Raw genomic sequence first — 5,000 nt, 5'->3', positions numbered from 1 at the left:
TTGGAGGAGCTCCAGCGGACCGCGGGGAGCGCGCCCGTCTTCGGGGCTTGTTGCTGGCCGTTGGAGGAGCTCCAGCGGACCGCGGGGAGCGCGCCCGTCTTCGGGGCTTGTTGCTGGCCGTTGGCGGAGCTCCAGCGGACCGCGGGGAGCGCGCCCGTCTTCGGGGCTTGTTGCTGGCCGTTGGAGGAGCTCCAGCGGACCGCGGGGAGCGCGCCCGTCTTCGGGGCTTGTTGCTGGCCGTTGGAGGAGCTCCAGCGGACCGGGGGGAGCGCGCCCGTCTTCGGGGCTTGTTGCTGGCCGTTGGAGGAGCTCCAGCGGACCGCGGGGAGCGCGCCCGTCTTCGGGGCTTGTTGCTGGCCGTTGGAGGAGCTCCAGCGGACCGGGGGGAGCGCGCCCGTCTTCGGGGCTTGTTGCTGGCCGTTGGAGGAGCTCCAGCGGACCGCGGGGAGCGCGCCCGTCTTCGGGGCTTGTTGCTGGCCGTTGGCGGAGCTCCAGCGGACCGCGGGGAGCGCGCCCGTCTTCGGGGCTTGTTGCTGGCCGTTGGAGGAGCTCCAGCGGACCGCGGGGAGCGCGCCCGTCTTCGGGGCTTGTTGCTGGCCGTTGGAGGAGCTCCAGCGGACCGGGGGGAGCGCGCCCGTCTTCGGGGCTTGTTGCTGGCCGTTGGAGGAGCTCCAGCGGACCGCGGGGAGCGCGCCCGTCTTCGGGGCTTGTTGCTGGCCGTTGGAGGAGCTCCAGCGGACCGCGGGGAGCGCGCCCGTCTTCGGGGCTTGTTGCTGGCCGTTGGAGGAGGTCCAGCGGACCGGGGGGAGCGCGCCCGTCTTCGGGGCTTGTTGCTGGCCGTTGGAGGAGCTCCAGCGGACCGCGGGGAGCGCGCCCGTCTTCGGGGCTTGTTGCTGGCCGTTGGAGGAGCTCCAGCGGACCGCGGGGAGCGCGCCCGTCTTCGGGGCTTGTTGCTGGCCGTTGGAGGAGCTCCAGCGGACCGCGGGGAGCGCGCCCGTCTTCGGGGCTTGTTGCTGGCCGTTGGCGGAGCTCCAGCGGACCGGGGGGAGCGCGTCCGTCTTCGGGGCTTGTTGCTGGCCGTTGGAGGAGCTCCAGCGGACCGCGGGGAGCGCGCCCGTCTTCGGGGCTTGTTGCTGGCCGTTGGCGGAGCTCCAGCGGACCGCGGGGAGCGCGCCCGTCTTCGGGGCTTGTTGCTGGCCGTTGGAGGAGCTCCAGCGGACCGCGGGGAGCGCGCCCGTCTTCGGGGCTTGTTGCTGGCCGTTGGAGGAGCTCCAGCGGACCGGGGGGAGCGCGCCCGTCTTCGGGGCTTGTTGCTGGCCGTTGGAGGAGCTCCAGCGGACCGGGGGGAGCGCGCCCGTCTTCGGGGCTTGTTGCTGGCCGTTGGCGGAGCTCCAGCGGACCGGGGGGAGCGCGCCCGTCTTCGGGGCTTGTTGCTGGCCGTTGGAGGAGCTCCAGCGGACCGCGGGGAGCGCGCCCGTCTTCGGGGCTTGTTGCTGGCCGTTGGCGGAGCTCCAGCGGACCGGGGGGAGCGCGCCCGTCTTCGGGGCTTGTTGCTGGCCGTTGGAGGAGCTCCAGCGGACCGCGGGGAGCGCGCCCGTCTTCGGGGCTTGTTGCTGGACGTTGGAGGAGCTCCAGCGGACCGGGGGGAGCGCGCCCGTCTTCGGGGCTTGTTGCTGGCCGTTGGAGGAGCTCCAGCGGACCGCGGGGAGCGCGCCCGTCTTCGGGGCTTGTTGCTGGCCGTTGGCGGAGCTCCAGCGGACCGCGGGGAGCGCGCCCGTCTTCGGGGCTTGTTGCTGGCCGTTGGAGGAGCTCCAGCGGACCGGGGGGAGCGCGCCCGTCTTCGGGGCTTGTTGCTGGCCGTTGGCGGAGCTCCAGCGGACCGGGGGGAGCGCGCCCGTCTTCGGGGCTTGTTGCTGGCCGTTGGAGGAGCTCCAGCGGACCGCGGGGAGCGCGCCCGTCTTCGGGGCTTGTTGCTGGCCGTTGGAGGAGCTCCAGCGGACCGCGGGGGAGCCGGGCGTTCGAGTTGCCCAGGCAGGGGGTTATCCTCCACTAGCAAACCTCCATGAGCAGCGGAGCCCGTCAGCTGCGCCAAAAAGAACCACACGAGGGCGGCCTGGGGTTGAAATCCCCCGCCACATAGGAACGAATGCCGGGCGTTCGAGTTGCCCAGGCAGGGGGTTATCCTCCACTAGCAAACCTCCATGAGCAGCGGAGCCCGTCAGCTGCGCCAAAAAGAACCACACGAGGGCGGCCTGGGGTTGAAATCCCCCGCCACATAGGAACGAATGCCGGGCGTTCGAGTTGCCCAGGCAGGGGGTTATCCTCCACTAGCAAACCTCCATGAGCAGCGGAGCCCGTCAGCTGCGCCAAAAAGAACCACACGAGGGCGGCCTGGGGTTGAAATCCCCCGCCACATAGGAACGAATGCCGGGCGTTCGAGTTGCCCAGGCAGGGGGTTATCCTCCACTAGCAAACCTCCACGAGCAGCGGAGCCCGTCAGCTGCGCCAAAAAGAACCCCACGAGGGCGACCTGGGGTTGAAATCCCCCGCCACATAGGAACGAATGCCGGGCGTTCGAGTTGCCCAGGCAGGGGGTTATCCTCCACTAGCAAACCTCCACGAGCAGCGGAGCCCGTCAGCTGCGCCAAAAAGAACCACACGAGGGCGACCTGGGGTTGAAATCCCCCGCCACATAGGAACGAATGCCGGGCGTTCGAGTTGCCCAGGCAGGGGGTTATCCTCCACTAGCAAACCTCCACGAGCAGCGGAGCCCGTCAGCTGCGCCAAAAAGAACCACACGAGGGCGACCTGGGGTTGAAATCCCCCGCCACATAGGAACGAATGCCGGGCAACCAGGGGTCGAAATCCCCCATTGAAATGAATGGCGGGCAACCAGGGGTCGAAGTCCCCCATTGAAATGAATGGCGGGCAACCAGGGGTCGAAGTCCCCCATTGAAATGAATGGCGGGTTACCAGGGGTCGAAATCCCCCATTGAAATGAATGGCGGGCGACCAGGGGTCGAAATCCCCCATTGAAATGAATGGCGGGCAACCAGGGGTCGAAGTCCCCCATTGAAATGAATGGCGGGCAACCAGGGGTCGAAGTCCCCCATTGAAATGAATGGCGGGCTACCAGGGGTCGAAATCCCCCATTGAAATGAATGGCGGGCGACCAGGGGTCGAAATCCCCCATTGAAATGAATGGCGGGCAACCAGGGGTCGAAGTCCCCCATTGAAATGAATGGCGGGCAACCAGGGGTCGAAGTCCCCCATTGAAATGAATGGCGGGCTACCAGGGGTCCAAGTCCCCCATTGAAATGAATGGCGGGCTACCAGGGGTCGAAGTCCCCCATTGAAATGAATGGCGGGCTACCAGGGGTCGAAATCCCCCATTGAAATGAATGGCGGGCGACCAGGGGTCGAAATCCCCCATTGAAATGAATGGCGGGCGACCAGGGGTCGAAATCCCCCATTGAAATGAATGGCGGGCAACCAGGGGTCGAAGTCCCCCATTGAAATGAATGGCGGGCTACCAGGGGTCGAAATCCCCCATTGAAATGAATGGCGGGCGACCAGGGGTCGAAATCCCCCATTGAAATGAATGGCGGGCTACCAGGGGTCCAAGTCCCCCATTGAAATGAATGGCGGGCTACCAGGGGTCGAAGTCCCCCATTGAAATGAATGGCGGGCTACCAGGGGTCGAAATCCCCCATTGAAATGAATGGCGGGCGACCAGGGGTCGAAATCCCCCATTGAAATGAATGGCGGGCGACCAGGGGTCGAAATCCCCCATTGAAATGAATGGCGGGCAACCAGGGGTCGAAGTCCCCCATTGAAATGAATGGCGGGCTACCAGGGGTCGAAATCCCCCATTGAAATGAATGGCGGGCGACCAGGGGTCGAAATCCCCCATTGAAATGAATGGCGGGCTACCAGGGGTCCAAGTCCCCCATTGAAATGAATGGCGGGCTACCAGGGGTCGAAGTCCCCCATTGAAATGAATGGCGGGCTACCAGGGGTCGAAATCCCCCATTGAAATGAATGGCGGGCGACCAGGGGTCGAAATCCCCCATTGAAATGAATGGCGGGCAACCAGGGGTCGAAAGTCCCCATTGAAATGAATGGCGGGCGACCAGGGGTCGAAATTCCCCATTGAAATGAATGGCGGGCAACCAGGGGTCGAAATTCCCCATTGAAATGAATGGGCCCATTCATTTTCAATGGCCGGGCTACCAGGGGCGCAGTACCACCTGTCGTCATTAGGGGCGCTGTAGATAGGGGACCGAGTCCCCCCATTCGAGAGGTTTGCACCCAAACCTCAAAATGGTTGGTGTACAATTATAGGAGAGACCTTTTTAAGACGTGGGAGCTCCAGGGCAAATCAAGGGAGGCTCGACCAACCCATATCCGCTTTAGATGCACTTTAGGTCGGACTCCCTTGCCAGATGGTCCCCTCCTCAGCCTGGTTCTCGAATTTTTTCTAAGTCAGCCCAACTTGGAAATATTTTCAGAGTGCCACTTTCAAGGGAGTTTCGCCCAACCCCTATCCGCCTAAGAGGCACTTCGGGTCGGCCTGACTGGCCACATTTTCCCCCTCCTCATCCTGGTTCTCGAATTTTTTCTAAGTCAGCCAAACTTGGAAATTTTTTCAGAGTGCCACTTTCAAGGGAGTTTCGCCCAACCCCTATCCGCCTAAGAGGCACTTCGGGTCGGCCTGACTGGCCACATTTTCCCCCTCCTCATCCTGGTTCTCGAATTTTTTCTAAGTCAGCCAAACTTGGAAATTTTTTCAGAGTGCCACTTTCAAGGGAGTTTCGCCCAACCCCTATCCGCCTAAGAGGCACTTCGGGTCGGCCTGACTGGCCACATTTTCCCCCTCCTCATCCTGGTTCTCGAATTTTTTCTAAGTCAGCCAAACTTGGAAATTTTTTCAGAGTGCCACTTTCAAGGGAGTTTCGCCCAACCCCTATCCGCCTAAGAGGCACTTCGGGTCGGCCTGA

This window comes from Leptonotus elevatus, unplaced genomic scaffold, assembly GCF_054856555.1.
Source record: "Leptonotus elevatus isolate MCC_2025b unplaced genomic scaffold, RoL_Lele_1.0 HiC_scaffold_241, whole genome shotgun sequence".
Taxonomy (NCBI): domain Eukaryota; kingdom Metazoa; phylum Chordata; class Actinopteri; order Syngnathiformes; family Syngnathidae; genus Leptonotus; species Leptonotus elevatus.
Note: the sequence above shows the minus strand (reverse complement) of the source record.